This window comes from Cherax quadricarinatus, chromosome 56, assembly GCF_038502225.1.
Source record: "Cherax quadricarinatus isolate ZL_2023a chromosome 56, ASM3850222v1, whole genome shotgun sequence".
In the NCBI taxonomy this organism is placed as follows: domain Eukaryota; kingdom Metazoa; phylum Arthropoda; class Malacostraca; order Decapoda; family Parastacidae; genus Cherax; species Cherax quadricarinatus.
In genome coordinates, this window is record NC_091347.1 from 7,625,207 (window position 1) to 7,644,442 (window position 19,236).

The 19,236-nt window shown below is 41.8% G+C and overlaps 2 protein-coding genes across 2 annotated transcripts in view; one reads left to right on the forward strand and one right to left on the reverse strand.

Moving 5' to 3' along the window:
• Window positions 1-19,236, reverse strand: part of LOC128700672 (pyrimidodiazepine synthase) — a 640,204-nt gene that overhangs the window by 591,969 nt on the left and 28,999 nt on the right. The gene's annotated exons all lie outside the window — the stretch shown is intronic.
• The window catches only part of LOC128700671 (neurotrimin-like), a 388,655-nt gene continuing 377,786 nt past the window's right edge, over window positions 8,368-19,236 (forward strand). The window contains exon 1 of the mRNA XM_053793960.2: window positions 8,368-8,903. The gene's annotated coding sequence lies outside the window, so the exon portion shown is untranslated. The remainder of the gene's footprint in view (window positions 8,904-19,236) is intronic.

Below are 19,236 nucleotides of genomic sequence, written 5' to 3' on the forward strand. Positions count from 1 at the left end.
TCTCACCCACTCTCTCATTTGCTCTCTTTTTACATTGCTTCACCACTCTCTTAACCTCTCTCTTTTTCTCCATATACTCTTCCCTCCTTGCATCACTTCTACTTTGTAAAAACTTCTCATATGCTAACTTTTTCTCCCTTACTACTCTCTTTACATCATCATTCCACCAATCGCTCCTCTTCCCTCCCGCACCCACTTTCCTGTAACCACAAACTTCTGCTGAACACTCTAACACTACATTTTTAAACCTACCCCATACCTCTTCGACCCCATTGTCTATGCTCTCATTAGCCCATCTATCCTCCAATAGCTGTTTATATCTTACCCTAAATGCCTCCTCTTTTAGTTTATAAACCTTCACCTCTCTCTTCCCTGATGCTTCTATTCTCCTTGTATCCCATCTACCTTTTACTCTCAGTGTAGCTACAACTAGAAAGTGATCTGATATATCTGTGGCCCCTCTATAAACATGTACATCCTGAAGTCTACTCAACAGTCTTTTATCTACCAATACATAATCCAATATATATACGTATATATATATATATATATATATATATATATATATATATATATATATATATATATATTTATTTTTTTTTTTTTATTATCACACTGGCCGATTCCCACCAAGGCAGGGTGGCCCGAAAAAGAAAAACTTTCACCATCATTCACTCCATCACTGTCTTGCCAGAAGGGTGCTTTACACTACAGTTTTTAAACTGCAACATTAACACCCCTCCTTCAGAGTGCAGGCACTGTACTTCCCATCTCCAGGACTCAAGTCCGGCCTGCCGGTTTCCCTGAATCCCTTCATAAATGTTACTTTGCTCACACTCCAACAGCACGTCAAGTATTAAAAACCATTTGTCTCCATTCACTCCTATCAAACACGCTCACACATGCCTGCTGGAAGTCCAAGCCCCTCGCACACAAAACCTCCTTTACCCCCTCCCTCCAACCCTTCCTAGGCCGACCCCTACCCCGCCTTCCTTCCACTACAGACTGATACACTCTTGAAGTTATTCTGTTTCGCTCCATTCTCTCTACATGTCCGAACCACCTCAACCCTTCCTCAGCCCTCTGGACAACAGTTTTGGTAATCCCGCACCTCCTCCTAACTTCCAAACTACGAATTCTCTGCATTATATTCACACCACACATTGCCCTCAGACATGACATCTCCACTGCCTCCAGCCTTCTCCTCGCTGCAACATTCATCACCCATGCTTCACACCCATATAAGAGCGTTGGTAAAACTATACTCTCATACATTCCCCTCTTTGCCTCCAAGGACAAAGTTCTCTGTCTCCACAGACTCCTAAGTGCACCACTCACTCTTTTTCCCTCATCAATTCTATGATTCACCTCATCTTTCATAGACCCATCCGCTGACACGTCCACTCCCAAATATCTGAATACGTTCACCTCCTCCATACTCTCTCCCTCCAATCTGATATTCAATCTTTCATCACCTAATCTTTTTGTTATCCTCATAACCTTACTCTTTCCTGTATTCACCTTTAATTTTCTTCTTTTGCACACCCTACCAAATTCATCCACCAGTCTCTGCAGCTTCTCTTCAGAATCTCCCAAGAGCACAGTGTCATCAGCAAAGAGCAGCTGTGACAACTCCCACCCTGTGTGTGATTCTTTATCTTTTAACTCCACGCCTCTTGCCAAGACCCTCGCATTTACTTCTCTTACAACCCCATCTATAAATGTATTAAACAACCACGGTGACATCACATATATATATATATATATATATATATATATATATATATATATATATATATATATATATATATATATAATATATATATAATATATATATACGTATATATATATATATATATATATATATATATATATATATATATATATATATATATATATATATATATATATATATTCGTGCCGAATAGGTAAAACTGGTCAACTAGCAAGATATAATTTCATTTATTTTAATTTAAAAATTAATAATTTTGTACTAAAAGAACCTTTGAAAGCTCACCAAACCTTATTATAATAAGCGCAATTTAATTTAGCCTAATCCAACTAAATATACGTACTTTAGATAGCTTTACAATGATTTAATAATAAACAGACACAATGAATTCTTTCGTAAGGTTCAGAATTATTTTTGCGAAATTATTGCATACACAAATTTTCGTTTGCCTTATCCGGCAAGAAAAGCACTGCTATTTAAGCCAAACTCGCAAGTTTTATCTATTCGGCACGACATATATATCAGTCATTCAAAATATCCAGGATTCAATACCTGGAGGTTACTGCTCTGCCAGTTCCAACTGACCTCTCAGCCAGTGTAAATACTGGAAGGCTGCTTCCGGCTGTTTGCTAAATTTTATTTTCATAATAATAATAACTTTATTTACTATAAGTAAACCATACCCCCGGCCGGGATTGAACCCGCGGTCATAGAGTCTCAAAACTCCAGCCCGTCGCGTTTATTTGCAATCGTGTCATTACGATTTCTTGAGTCATGTTTACTATAAGTACATATACAAAGTATACAGTCCTAGCTGACATCAATGACATACTACTGTATAGAAAGCCGCTTGTTATACTGAGCATTTTGGGCAAATAAGGTCAGTTTTGTCCCCGGATGCGACCCACACCAGTCGACTATCACCCAGGTACCCGTTTTATTAATGGGTGAACATAGACAACCGGTGTAAGAAAACACGTCCAATGTTTCCACTCATTCGCCGGGAATCGAACCCGGACTCTCCCCGTGTGAAGCTAGTTTGCAAATATTTAGTGTAAGACGGCACCAGTACCCTCCTCTGCTAACTCGTTGAAAAAATTTCATATCAAACCTACCACAAAATATTATAAAAGTGGAAAATATAGAGAAATTATAGGTTATTACAACAGAAAACTAAGGTCATTATGTGCAGCTGACAGGGAAAGACAGATCACTTGCTACCACAACACAAACATTAATCATTTAACGATAAACAGTCGGACAAGTGCGAAATAATGTACAAACGTATTTCTTTCAACCTGTTAGAAGTGATCAAGGTCCCAGGACCGAAACGTTTTCTAATATGTCATAGTGTTTGCTCATGTGTTTTTCTACACCAACTTGTCGGTATTTATTACCAAGGTTTATACCATAAACGATGTACGTTACACAAATTGAGAGTTGCAGTGATGTCTTCTCGTCTATAAGGGTTTACATGGCCCTAGAGCAACTGTAGCTTGTCAATATTATAGTATACAATATGGGAAAGTTGATAAATGAGACATGTCGATAAGTCTTAGTTAACCGTTGTAGCTTACAACACCAACACAAAAGCAGCAAGAAACTACAACACAAATTAAATTAACAGCAACAAACGCAAAACAGCCATCACAAAACCTCACACACAAAACAAGCACAAAAAATAAAATGACAAAACAAGGACATAAAACTATAACAAAACGACATAAAACAAGAAAATAATAAAACATCAGCAACAGAAAATAAAATAACGACATAAACAACAAAAGCAACACATATCCTGTTAAAAATCTCTCAAGTCTGGCCGCGTGAGACAAAGTTTCTGCCACGATAACGAAAACTGAACGATTTTTTTTGTTCTCTTACAAACCATAGACTTATGATACACAGGTAACCCTCACTGAGGGTTATTTGTGTATTATTCCAGTCACGTTATTGTGCCTTTTTATTCTCCACAGACTTTCGAGTTACACTGCTGCACTTAACTAAGGGAACACTTCGTTGATGCGGCGTCTACCGTTTTTCTCCAGTGTTAATACATGGAGTACAATTTGTATTTCACTGTATTATTGTCTGGATATATTTTATAACGTGTTTGAGACACCTTGCCTTTGTAAAGATACTATAATTTAGAATTAGATATTGAGATGTATTAATTTATTGCATTATAAAGGTGCCTAGCTCCTTTGTAATAGGGAGGAACGTTGGTCATGGCTGGAGCTTATGTACTCTTGTCCTGCATGTCATAACTGGAGCTTATGTACTCTTGTCCTCCATGTAATGGCTGTTGTTTATGTACTCTTGTCCTCCATGTTATGGCTGTACTTTATGTACTCTTGTTCCCCATGCAATACTGCCCAACACTGACCTTATTTTTCTCTCGTGATCTACCAAGTTGGTATAAATACCAGTTTCAAGAAGACATTTCTGGTAGAACTCTAGTAGAGATACGGACGTTGTATTAAATTTTGATCTTAATACATACCATACCCCCGGCCGGGATTGAACCCGCGGTCATAGAGTCTCAAAACTCCAGCCCGTCGCGTTAGCCACTAGACCAGCTAGCCACAATAAGATTCATCCAACTAGGTATATTTCTACACCATAGGAAGGATAGCACAGGCACCACTGTGACCACAAATGCAAGGTTTTACAGACGTATCTCCAGCTAGCGTGGCCGTGAAGAACTCTAGCTCAAGTCCCTTCACTGCCGTCAGCATGACTCAAGAAATCGTAATGACACGATTGCAAACAAACCATACCCCCGGCCGGGATTGAACCCGCGGTCATAGAGTCTCAAAACTCCAGCCCGTCGCGTTAGCCACTAGATTGGTTGCAATCGTGTCATTACGATTTCTTGAGTCACAGTGATCTTAATACATCTCTGTACTGCATCTCAGTAAATTCCATTTGAACATTTTCTGGTGCGATGTCTATGTCCACGTCAACTGGAGTAGCAAACAGCCTGAAATCACTCGTGTGTGAGCGAATGTCAGCGACACGGGAAGAAAACTCGGCTTTCAAATCACATGTCACAGTCACAAATGTGTTGGTGTCTGTCGGTTTTTAAATTTTTAAACACATACGTAAACTTATATACGGACTTGTAACACCGCCGATACAAAAAAAAAAAAAATAGAGTGTCTTCCCGCCACATCTGAGCGTAGTTTTGCGGGCCGGAGTATTTCGGCTTACGGGCCGAATCCGGCCCACGGGCCGTAGGTTGCCGACCCTTGATGTAGTTAGTTTTGTACACTGGAGTAACGAGATGACAGGGATATTAATTTCTTTAAATATTGGCAATGTAATAATAATATCAGGAGCAGCAATAATATTAGTAGCAATAGCAACAGCAGTGGTAGCAACAGTAACAGTGTTAATTAAGAATATTAGCAACATCAGAATAGTAGACAAGACGCTAGATCAATAGTGTAAGTCGCAATAGTAATAAACATTAGTAGTAGTAGTAGTAGTTATAATAGTAATAGCAGTAGTGGTAATAGCAACAGTAATAGCAATAGCAGTATTTAGTAGTAGCAACAGTAGTAGTAGTAACAGTAATAGTAACTAGAAACTAGTAGTAACAGTAGTAGTAGCAGTAGTAGTAACAGTAGTAGTAGTATTAGTAGTAGTAACAGTAGTAGTAGTAGTAGTAGCAACAGTAGTAGTATTAGTAGCAACAGTAGTAGTAACAGTAGTAGTATTAGTAGTAACAGTAGTAGTATTAGTAGTAACAGTAGTAGTATTAGTAGTAACAGTAGTAGTATTAGTAGTAACAGTAGTAGTATTAGTAGTAACAGTAGTAGTATTAGTAGTAACAGTAGTATTAGTAGTAACAGTAGTAGTAGTAAGAGCAGTAGTAGTAGTAGCAGCAGTAGTAGTAATAACACTAGTAGTAACAGTATTAGTAGTAGCAGTAATAGCAGCAACTGCAACAGCATCAGCACTAGTAGTAGTAGCAATAATAATAAGAGCAGCAACTGCAACAACAACATCAGCACTAACTGTAACAGCAGCTGGATAAGTATCAGTAACACCACCACCTGCAACTTCATCAGCAATCGTAGAAGTTAAATTAACAGCTTTAGAATAAGAATCAGCCAAAGGAATAGCAAGCAGCAGTAGTAGCAAAAATAGGAATAGCAGCAGTAGCAGCAAACAGCAGAACAGTCGTAGCAGTAGCAGCTATAGCAACAAAAGCATCAGTAACAGAAGCAGCAACATTATGAGCTAAACCAGGAATAGGTGCACAGTAGCAGCTGCAACGGTAATAACAGTTTCAGCAGCAGCAGCAATATCAGAACAGAAGCAACAATAATAACAGCATGAGTAACTGTAGTGACCACAGCAGTAGTAGCATCTACAATAACAGCAGCAGTAGTAGTTACAGTAGAAGCAACTGATGCAGTACTAGTAACAATATTTAGAGAAATAATAATATACTATAGGGTGTTTCACTCGTAGGCTCCGAGTTGCTACTTTCGTAGTTTCAACCGTCTGGTTTGTATATTATGTAAACGACTGTTTACTACAGACATAATATACGAACAAGACGGTTGCAACTACGGGAGTACCGACTCTGGGCCTCCTACGAGTGAAACACATTGTGTATATACAGTATACATGGAAGCACCAAGCTTGGAGCATGGTGAATGGAAGGTAATCAGTTTCGTTTGCAATGTGTGGATAAATCCATTAGCCAGGGTTAAGAGACGTTCACTATCATCACAGCACTCTCCCCTCTCCTAGTTGAAGGTACCAGAAGTAGGAGCTACTGCTGCAGCATCAGTATTATCATCACAGCACTCTCCCCTCTCCCTCCTTGAATAACCAGCAGCAGCTTCAGCATTATCATCACAGCACTCTCCCCTCTCCCTCCTTGAATAACCAGCAGCAGCTTCAGCATTATCATCACAGCACTCTCCCCTCTCCCTCCTTGAAGTACCAGCAGCAGCTTCAGCATTATCATCACAGCACTCTCCCCTCTCCTCCTTGAAGGTACCAGAAGTAGGAGCTACTGCTGCAGCATCAGTATTATCATCACAGCACTCTCCCCTCTTCGTCCTAAAAGGTACCAAAAGTAGCAGCTGCTGCTGCACCATCAGCATTATATTCACAGCACTCTCCCCTCTCCCTCCTAGAAGGTACCAGAAGTAACAGCTGCTGCAGCATCAGCATAATCATCACGGTACTCTCCTCTCTATCTCCTTGAAGGTATCATCAGTAGCAGTTGCTGATGCGGTTAATGTTGATACTATATATCTTTATTTCTTAGGCTGCTTCACTTTCCATCATTCTGTATTTCGTTTTTACTCTGTATTTCTATTTTTTAATATAGAAGCCAAACTAACGTGGTTGGAACACGTCACAGCTACGCTAAATTTTGATAAGAAAAAAACCCTTGGACAACGTTTCGGTCTGATATGAACCATCGTCAAGTCACAACTTGATAAACGGATTGATAATGTGGTTTGACAGGGGTCCGAGACAGACCGAAATGTCGTTTAATGTTCTTATTCCTGGAATGGAGTTATTGTTTTGAATAAATTCTTGAATAAGATAAATATATATAATAAACAAGGAGACGCTGATAAGAAACAGGAAACGAGACTTTAAGTGCTAAAAAATTGTCGAGTCGTGTCCGCAAATCACGGGAAAATTAGGGTGTAGATAATGATAAAGAAATTATGATAAATAGGAGGAATAGAAAACAGGCGCTTCAGGGTGGGAAGGGGGGAGGGGGGAGAAGATGGTGGATGAGATGGTGGTTTGGAGGGGGAGAGGAGGCACAGGAGGAGGAGGCACAGGAGGAGGAGGCACAGGAGGAGGAGGCACAGAAGGAGGAGGCACAGGAGGGGGAAGTGGATTAGGTAAGGATAGGGAAGAGATGGAGGTGTTGAGGGAGAACGAGGGAAGAGGTGGAGGACTGAGGGAGAACGAGGGAAGAGCTGGAGGATTGAGGGAGAACGAGGGAAGAGATGGGGGATTGAGGGAGAACGAGGGAAGAGATGGAGGATTAAGGGAGGACGAGGGAAGAGATGGAGGATTGAGGGAGGACGAGGGAAGAGATGGAGGATTGAGGGAGAACGAGGGAAGAGATGGAGGATTGAGGGAGAACGAGGGAAGAGCTGGAGGATTGAGGGAGAAAGAGGGAAGAGCTGGAGGATTGAGGGAGAACAAGGGAAGAGCTGGAGGATTGAGGGAGAACGAGGGAAGAGCTGGAGGATTGAGGGAGAACAAGGGAACAGCTGGAGGATTGAGGGAGAACGAGGGAAGAGCTGGAGGATTGAGGGAGAACGAGGGAAGAGCTGGAGGATTGAGGGAGAAAGAGGGAAGAGCTGGAGGATTGAGGGAGAACAAGGGAAGAGCTGGAAGATTGAGGGAGAACAAGGGAAGAGCTGGAAGACTGAGGGAGAACGAGGGAAGAGCTGGAGGATTGAGGGAGAACGAGAAGAGGTGTAGGATTAAGGGAGAACGAGGGAAGAGGTGTAGGACTGAGGGAGAACGAGGGAAGACGTGGAGGATTGAGGGAGAACGAGGGAAGAGGAGGGTTGAGGGAGAACGAAGGGAGAGGTGGAGGATTGAAGGAGGACGAGGGAAGATGTGGAGGACTGAAGGAGAAGTAGGACGCAAAACGAAGAGGATTAGGACGAGTGGGAAAGAGTAGGACGTGAAGGGGGATGGAGGAGGAGAGTCGGGTGGAGTGGAGGTACCAGAGTCAGTTCAGTGCAGGCGCTGGTTGGGGGAGTGTTGCACACCTGACTCTGCTTGTCTTTCCCCTCTACCAAGTCAGTTCTTCACTATTTCTGCGTTATTCCTTCTTGCGTGTCGAAGTCATCCACGCACCGCTGGAGTACTAGACCCGGTGTTTACATCTCTCGTTATACTCTTGTGAAATTAATGTAATGCACTTAGCAAGCAATCCTCTCGAAGTTTGTTTATATTTTCCACAAAGAAAAAATATATATACATAAGAGAACACGATTACTTTAGTGTGACTGTGATTACCCAGGCCGTCGGAAGTGCTCACGGCTGCAGAATAATTTCCTTGCTGCTGCTAACTGCATTTCAGTGAGATATATGTAATGGAGTTATTTGTCCAATCCTCTTTAACCCGCCAGGAAACCTCTATAACTCTCCTTCAGAATATGTGGTAAGTGAATTATAATTGTTGAAAGTATCAGTGCTAATTAATACCAGTAATAAATAATATTTAGTAACAATTCAATAGTAAGGATCTATGAGAGTACCTTCAGGAACCATTGTAATATAGTACACTAACTAACGCGGCAGTGGACAGTGTACCTGCAGTGTATTTTTGAGGTAATGCACTAATGTAGGGGTGGAAAGTGTACCTGCAGTGTATTTTTGAGGTAATGCACTAATGTAGGGGTGGAAAGTGTACCTGCAGTGTATTTTAGGTAATACATAAAGGCAGGAGTGGAGTGTGTACCTGCAGTGTATTATAGAGGTAATACTATCGCCCGAGGTCGCCGACACCAGTCCAGTGTCGGCTTAATAATACACCTATCCACGGTGAAGAGTGCTAGCCTCAGCGGTGTATGTCAGTGGTTGACGTTGACCTTAGACGTGTAATATCACACACGCACGCACACACCACAAACCGCCGGACTCGTGATGATATCCAGGTTAAACTTAATCAAGATTTTTTTTTATTTTAAAAGGTTCAAAACAGAAACATAAATTGGCCACAGAATTTAAAACAATAGGAGTTATGTTGAAGACATGAAAAAACTGGAGATGCCTACGTTGGTTGACATGGGGAGAGGAGGAGGAGATATGATTACTATATAAAAGGGCATGAATTAATAGATATGAACGATTTTGTAATGCCTGCAGCAGGAACAAGAGCCGAAAGTTGAAAATATGCGATAAAGTGAAACCGAAGTGGTTGACAAATGGCATAATTTAAAAGAGAAAGTAATAAGTGCTACAGCTATTGGATTTTTTTAAATAAATGTTGAAAAAAATATGAAAATAGGACACACCAACTACATCTCTGCTTCTGTAGTTACAAATAATTAATTTAACTTCACATGTGAGGCAGGATACATATAGGAGACGGAGAATACGAATCTAAACTTTGAGCAGTCCTATGTCATATGTTTTGTCTGCCTGCTGGAAATGAATGTTGAAAGTGAGATGGAAGCAAGAAAGAGAGAAACCAGATTACAGGAGAGGCAACTATTCTCGGATGATAGATATCCTTAAAATGAAAATGGAAGAAAAGACAACAGGTGCAACAGTGCCTAACAGGAGAGTGCCAGCAGGTTGGCAAGTAACTCATACCAAAAACTCACATAAGTGAAAAAATACAGACTACGGTTCAACCACAATTGCAGAGAAGCAAAGGCAAAATAGTACTAAATAATGGAAAAATGCGGAAAACAGAGGAAATACTGAGATGCGACATGAAGAGACCAGTGACAAATGGCCAGGAGTGAAGAGAGAGGAAGAGACACATAAGCCAGATAAAGGGGAAAGAGCAAAGTCAGAACTAAAACATACACACAATCACATCAGACAGATGATAGGAAGGAACCAAACAATAGTACTTGAGGAAGGAGCAATGACAAGTAATGGAAGCGAGATCAACGAGGAACCAAACAAGCGTTAGCAGGAAAAATTTTGAGCGAGGAAACGTGGGAGGGATGGAGTTAAGAGACTTGGAGGGAATGGACAGGCCAATAATGAAGTTAATCGGGCACAAAGATAAACTAAACCTGACAAGGTGTCTCCTTGGGTGCAGTGAGGATTTTATTAGTAGTAGTACCGTTGGTTGTTATTATTATAATTATTGTTAGTTATGATATAAAGTGTTAAAGCAGTTAGAAGGGGGTCGATCCTCTGTTCACAGGTGTTATGCGAACTGTTTGCAAAAATCGATATGAAATCAATAGACAGAGCACATTCTGGAAGACGGTAAATAGCAAATGCTGCTCCAGTATTCATCTAGGTAAGTACGAATAAGAACGGCGTCCTGTCTGGCGTTCACCAGACGGAGGATCAAGCCTCCACCACGTCTTTGAGATGAATTATCCAAACGAATTTATTTACTGCTTCAATATTCAAGAAGGGAGATAGACAGGATTGAAGTACAAGCTGGAATCGTTCATTTACATTATATTTAACGTAATGAAGAATCAGCTGTGGAGATCAGGGGTTTAGCAAGATAGCCATCAAAGGCTTTAAACAGGGAAAATGATGCCTCACAGGTGAATGGCGCCTCGCAGGTGAATGATGCCTCACAGGTGAATGACGCCTTACAGGTGAATGATGCCTCACAGGTGAATAACGCCTCATAGGTGAATGACGCCTCACAGGTGAATGATGCCTCCCAGGTGAATGACGCCACAGGTGAATGACGCCTCCCAGGTGAATGACGCCTCACAGGTGAATGACGCCTCACAAGTGAATGCCTCCCAGGTGAATGATGCCACACAGGTAAATGACGCCTCACAGGTGAATGATGTCTCCCAGGTGAATGATGCCTCCCAGGTGAATGATGCCACACAGATGAATGATGCCTCACAGGTGAATGATACCACACAGGTGAATGTTGTCTCACAGGTGAATGATACCACACAGGTGAATGTTGTCTCACAGGTGAATGATGCCTCACAGGTGAATGTTGTCTCACAGGTGAATGATGCCTCCCAGGTGAATGATGCCTCCCAGGTGAATGATGCCACACAGATGAATGATGCCTCACAGGTGAATGATACCACACAGGTGAATGTTGTCTCACAGGTGAATGATGCCTCACAGGTGAATGATACCACACAGGTGAATGTTGTCTCACAGGTGAATGATGCCTCACAGGTGAATGATGCCTCACAGGTGAATAATGCCACACAGGTGAATGATGCCTCACATGTGAATGATGCCTCACAGGTGAATGATGCTTTACAGGTGAATGATGCCTCACAGGTGAATGATGCCTCACAGGTGAATGATGCCTCACAGGTGAATGATGCCTCACAGGTGAATGATGCCTCACAGGTGAATGATGCCTCACAGGTGAATGATGCCACACAGGTGAATGATGCCTCACAGGTGAATGACGCCTCACAGGTGAAAATGACGCCTCACAGGTGAATGATGCCTCCCAGGTGAATGACGCCACAGGTGAATGACGCCACACAGGTGAATAACGCCTCCCAGGTGAATGACGCCTCACAACTGAATGCCTCCCAGGTGAATGACGCCACACAGGTGAATGACGCCTCACAGGTGAATGACGCCTCACAGGTTAATGATGCCTCCCAGGTGAATGACGCCACAGGTGAATGACGCCACACAGGTGAATGACGCCTCCCAGGTGAATGACGCCTCACAGGTTAATGATGCCTCCCAGGTGAATGACGCCACAGGTGAATGACGCCTCCCAGGTGAATGACGCCTCACAGGTTAATGATGCCTCCCAGGTGAATGACGCCACACAGGTGAATGACGCCTCACAGGTGAATGACGCCTCACAGGTTAATGATGCCTCCCAGATGAATGACGCCTCACAGCTGAATGCCTCCCAGGTGAATGACGCCACACAGGTGAATGACGCCTCACAGGTGAATGACGCCATACAGGTGAATGACGCCTCACAGATGAATGACGCCACAGGTGAATGACGCCACACAAGTCAATGATGCCTCACACGTGAATGACGCCTCACACGTGAATGACGCCTCACACGTGAATGACGCCTCACGTGAATAACGTCTCACAGATGAATGACGCCTCACAGGTGAATGACGCTTCACAGGTGAATGACGCCTCATACGTGAATGACGCCTCAGTTGAATGACGCCACAGGTGAATGACGCCACACAAGTCAATGATGCCTCACACGTGAATGACGCCTCACACGTGAATGACGCCTCACACGTGAATGACGCCTCACACGTGAATGACGCCTCACACGTGAATGACGCCTCACACGTGAATGACGCCTCACACGTGAATGACGCCTCACACGTGAATGACGCCTCACACGTGAATGACGCCTCACACGTGAATGACGCCTCACACGTGAATGACGCCTCACACGTGAATGACGCCTCACACGTGAATGACGCCTCACACGTGAATGACGCCTCACACGTGAATGACGCCTCACACGTGAATGACGCCTCACACGTGAATGACGCCTCACACGTGAATGACGCCTCACACGTGAATGACGCCTCACACGTGAATGACGCCTCACACGTGAATGACGCCTCACAGGTGAATAACGCTTCACAGGTGAATGACGCCTCACAGGTGAATGATGCCACACAGGTGAATGACGTCATACAGGTGAATGACGCCTCACAGGTGAATGACGCCTCACAGGTAAATGACGCCTCACAGGTGAATGACGCTTCACAGATGAATGACGCTTCACAGGTGAATGACGCCTCACAGGTGAATGACGCCTCACATTTGAATGACGCCTCACACGTGAATGACGCCTCACATTTGAATGACGCCACACAGGTGAATGACGCCACACAGGTGAATCATGCCCCACACTAAAAATGATGCCTCAAGGGAAATACTTCACCGAGAAAAATGCCCGAATAAAAATTATGCCTCACAGGGAAAAATGCCTCATATGCCTTACAAATTTCCTAGAATTCTAAGTAATATTGATTTTCATTCAATATATAACTGCTCCCCCTGGTCGGTTTCCAACTCTTAAATCTACAACTGCAGAAATTAGGCAGGAGAAAGTTGTCAAAGTGAACAGCGTATTTCTTTTACCGCAGGAAAATAATCGACACCTCCCCACAAGAGACCGTGTCTTTCACTGGAAGAGCAGACAGGGATGATGAGGAATGCTCTTCGCTGGATCAAGAAATGCCGGAGTGGAACTAGATAGAGAATGATTTTCCGGGAGGTGGTGTCGGGATGGACAAACGTTTCATGAACTTTCCCGAAAGGATTAACAGGATGGACAAACGTTTCATGAACTTTTCTGAAAGGATTAATAGGATGGACAAACGTTTCATGAAGTTTTCCGAAAGGATTAATAGGATGGACAAACGTTTCATGAACTTTCCCGAAAGGATTAATATAAGCACCAATACCGTTCCTGATATGTATAAATGACACGACTGATGACGCGATAGGAAAACGCTACAAGAGGACCTGGACAGTCTGCAGGTGATTATGGAACGTCAACTCCCAACAAGTGCAAGATTATGAAACTCAGATCCTACAGTGGGTCGTGATCAGAAGTAGAGCTACTTTCTCTTCGTTCGATCACTGATTACCCCTTACAGTCCTCGGGCGCTGTATGACCCTTACAGATTTAGCACTTCCTAATGACTATATGTAATAAAACTTATGATCCGAAAATCGGAGGAGGAGAGAAGACATGCAGATTGGAGGACCTCAGCAAATGGAAAGGACGCAGAAGAAACTACACAACCCATTCTCCAACATTAACAGTAATCAAGGGAATAACATCGCTCTGTGAAACTATAATACGTCGTACGCTGGCTTATGCTTCCCGCTTTTATCTCTTTGTCGGTTAATTGTACCTAAAAATACGTAATATATTTTAACCAAATTCCAACTTGCCGAGAAGAATAAATATTAAATCCCCATTTCCAGCAGAAAATAATACACAGTAATTCAGAAGAAACTGAAGGATCTAGCTAGAGGACAGACCTGAACCTGACACCATATTTGTGTAGGACATAACCTCGGCAGCGTAAACAAAAAGGCAAACCTACGACTGCATTCAGAATTCTTAAAGTTCTTCAGAACCCTATATTCTCTGTAGCACAGAATCTAGAGTACGCAGCACCAGGATACAGCCACACCTGAGGAAGGATATAGATTCGCAGAGGCTACTCTAAGAGCTATAAAGAATGACCATTAAAGAGACTAAAGGAATTAAACATCACACTTAAAACAGAAGAACCAATGAAGACGTGATTACGACGTACGAGATACTTTAATACTCAATCTTCAAATAAGAAACAGTGCAGAGAATCAGCCGCTTGTTGACAAACAGGAAAGAGGTGATTAGTGACTCAATTACGTTGTGTTCAAGCAGAACTGCGTCCCATCTCTGCCACTCAGCCATGTGGAAGGACAAGACTCTAGACAAAAGGACACACATGAAAGATTATGACGCAGATGAGCGCCGGATTGTTAGAAAGTACTTCAGTCTCAGAATAGTTAAGCAGTTAATGATGTTTGGACGAGGAAGTGGTGAAAGCAGAGACCATGTACCGTTTTAGAGAGTAGATATCAGGAATAGTGAATGATCGCTCTTGAAGACAGCAGGAGAGGCCAGAAGCACAGACTCACCCCATAAAACCACAATTAAACAGGTACTTTCATTCCGCTTCATTCCCTCCCTCTATCTTTATCTTTCTCTCTCTCTCGCACGCGCACACACCTGTTTATTCTCGGCAAAATCTGTTGATAAAGATTCATCTAATAATTCTAAGCTATCATTGGCTCGTCGCTGCACTTCCTATTCACTTACTTTGCCTCACTTTATTCTTTCCATATACTCTGCCTTCCGTATTTCACTCTACATAGTGAAATCTTTAGCTCGTCATTCCACTAATCATTCATCTTCAAACCAGATACAACCTTCAAATAACAGCAAACTGGTGCTATGCACCATATCTCTTCAACTTTCTCTTCTTCAACAATATTCTTTCCCACTGTCTAGTTCCTGAGTTCATTAATTTTCAATTATCTTTAAACCTTCAAGGCCAGTCTCCTTATAATTCATCCGCCTTTAATGTTACTGCAGTTACTATTATGTTAGGTTAAATTTGTCAGGAAACAGGATAAGTGTTTTCTGATGGGGGTCTTAGTCATATGATGATCCGCCACTCGAGCGTTTGGTCGTCTGACCCAGGCCCTCCGCACTAGCTTAGCATTCCACCCCTATAAACATTAAAATAAGTTATGTACTGATTAATGATCAGACACATCACTCGATCTTCTAAAAATATGCAGATACAGAACTCAATCCATCAACTGTCCGGCAAACTGCTGTCGTTTTTTAGACTAAACTGTGTTATTGGACGCTCGCCTAAAGAACTCTTTACAACGTGAAAAGCTTACAGAAACTTCAGTCTTTACCTCTCGTCCCCCTGTGGTTGCTGTAATTGTGTATGTGTGTATGTGTGTATGTGTGTGTGTGTGTGTGTGTGTGTGTGTATGTGTGTGTGTGTGTATAAATATATATATATATATATATATATATATAAACAAATATATACATATAATATATATATATATAAATATATATATATATATATGTCGTGCCGAATAGGCAGAACTTGCGATCTTGGCTTAAATAGCAACGCTCATCTTGCCATATAAGACAAGCGAAAATTTGTGTATGCAATAATTTCGCCAAAATCATTTTGAACCTAATCAAAAAAATTTATTTCATTGTAAACAAATCTAAAATATATTTAGTTGGGTTAGGCAAAAATAAATTGTTGTTGTTATAATAAGGTTAGGTAAGTTTTCTAAGATTCTTTTGGTGCAAAATTAAAATTTTTTACATGAACATTAATGAAAAATATATATCTTTAAACGTATAAGAGAAAATTTTGGAAAAGACTTAATTTTAAATGAGTTCTTGCTAATTGACCAGTTTTACATATTCGGCACGACATATATATATATATATATATATATATATATATATATATATATATATATATATATATATATATATATATATATAAATTTAGCATTTCTATAAAACTGAAGGGCTAGAAGTATCATGATCTATCACACAATTTACGAGGTAAAAAGTGATTTAACTTAATCTTTGATGTTAAAATGGAACATAATAGAAAAAGCTGTTGTTCAATATGAAGCTGTAAATACGTATTAATTAAACGCCAACGACCAGATATACGCAACAAAAATTTAACTGGGTCTTCCATCACAACGGGATTAACAGAGAGTCATAAAACCGGGGAACGCTGCTCCCTCCCCCCCCCTCAACATCTCTCCCTCCCTCTCTCCCTTTCCCTCTCTATCTCTCTCTCCTGTTGATATGTTCCGTTCGTGTTCAGTTTACGTTGGTACTTTCTGTTCGTCGTTATGGACTGTTAGTTATTGTGTTATTTTTTTTCCGTTCGTACATTATGTTGGTAATTACCGTTCGTGCGCTTAGTTCATTCGTTATGTTAAAAAGTTTTACCTGAGTGTTATTTTTCGTAATTAAAGGTCGTTCGTTATGTTACCATATTCAGTTAGTAAGTCAACTTTGTTCACTTCTTTATTAATGTTCGTATTATCCACCTCCATGCATGACTCCACACGCGAGTTCGTGTCCGTGGGATAAACCGTGTGTCTGCTTCTGTGCGTGCGCCTTTCTGTTACCGTGCAACAAAGACCGTGTGTTATCAGATACCATGGGAGGGGAAGCATAGCCAGGGCCATGATGATAACGGAACCTACATGGAGGTCATTCCGGGGGTCAACGCCCCCCGCAGTCCGGACCTCCACCAGACCTCCCGGTGGATCTGGGACAAATCACCCAGGTTGTTACTGCTGGCAGCACGCAGTCCAACGTCTGAACCATAGCCCGGCTGATCGGTTACTGGCTTTAGGTATCTGTGAAGCTCCCTCTTGAAGGCGGCCAAGGGCCTATTGGTAATTCCCCTTATGCCTGATGGGAGGCTGTTGAACAGTTTTGGGCCCCTGGCACTTAGTGTTTTCTCTTAGTGTACTCATGTCGCCCCTGATTTTCGTTGAAGGTATGTTGCACCGTTTGCCGAGTCTTTTGCTTTCGTAGGGAGTTATTTCTGTGTGCAGATTTGGGACCAGACCCTCTAGGATTTTGCAGGTGAAGATTATGACGTATCTTTCTTACTTGCATTCCAAGGAGTGTTGGTTAAAGGACTCCAAACGTTCCCAGTAATTAAGGTGCTCTTCTGAATTAATACGTGTAGTTAAGATTCGCTGTAAATTCTCTACTAGATGTGTTATGTCGCCTGCCTTGAAAGGGGCTGATAGTGTACAGCAGTATGCCAGGCTAGACAGAGCAAGTGATTTAAAGAAGATCACCAGTGGCATAGCATCCATTCTACAGTAATATCAACAGTTACATGAACAGTGATATCAACAGTGATACCAATAGTAATATCAGTAACACCAACAGTAACGTCAACAAAATCACGACTACAACACCAACACGAACAGCTACACCAATGGCGACACGATCTGTAAAGCCAGCATTAACAGTAACAAACATTAATATTAATAACGCCAACAGTGACGAACAGTAACAATAACAAGCTTTAACACCAACAGGATCACAAAACAGTAATACTAACATTAATACCAATAGCAACAGGAACACAACCAACACTAACAGTAATACCAGCAAAAACAAAAGCACTACCAGTAACACAAAGAAAACTACCAACATTACCATGAGAAGTAACACCAGCAGTAAAGCCAATATTAACTGCTATTCCTGCCTGTTCCTGTGACTTTTGTCTCAAGTCTCTTATGAGGTACTGTATCGAATACCTTCTTATTATCCAAAAAATATACAATCCACTCACCACTCTTTTCTCTCCTGAGTAACGAAACTTGTACAATGCCATAAAACTCCAGCAGATTTGAGAAACAGGATTTACCATCTGTAAATCCGTGGTGCTGCTCCAGAACATTACATACTCTGCATGTCAATGACAACGGTCTTTAATGCTGCACTTCCTGCCACCTTGTTTAAACAGCGGGACTTCGGTTTTTTCAGGCCTCTGGAGTTGTTTGGTTTCAGTTGACTTGAAAATCACTGTTAGCACTTCACCCAATCCTTCTGCTCCAATGCTCAGAACCCACACAGAGATAATTGTCAAGTCACATTGCCTTCGAGGTATCTAGCTCACTCAGTAGTTTCTTCACTTCTCTTGTTTGTGCTGGGTTGGTGCATCCTCTCTGACTGTTTCTGATTCGTCTGAGAATACCTCACTATATCTTTTATTTAACTCGTCACACTTCTTGTTTATTCTTAACGAGCTCCTCTTCAACCTTCTTCACCCTCATAACCTGATTTATAACGGTTATCTTTCTGATATGGTTGTTATAGCAACTTTGGTTTTCAGTGCTGTCATCCTAAAATTATAGTTCAGTCTCTATTACCCGTGTGTGTCCATTTCTGACTTCTCTGCTAACTTCCTTATTTTCTGGTATTCTTTGCCTTCTGTATATCTTCCACACACTTGTGATTTAGTTCTTGCTTCCCTGCACCTCTGGGTGAGCTAGGAGCTCAGTTTCTTTTTGTCTGCGCTTCTGCATCTGGGTATAAACTTTCCTCTGCCTTTCGGCAAACTCTTACTACATAATTCATCATTTCGATTACTGTCTTTCCTGCTAGCTCCCTATCCCATGGCACACTGCTCAGGAACGCCTTCATGACTGACTAATCTTTAGAAGTCAGGTTTGTCTCTTCTCACACCGCTTCTCCCCACGTTCAC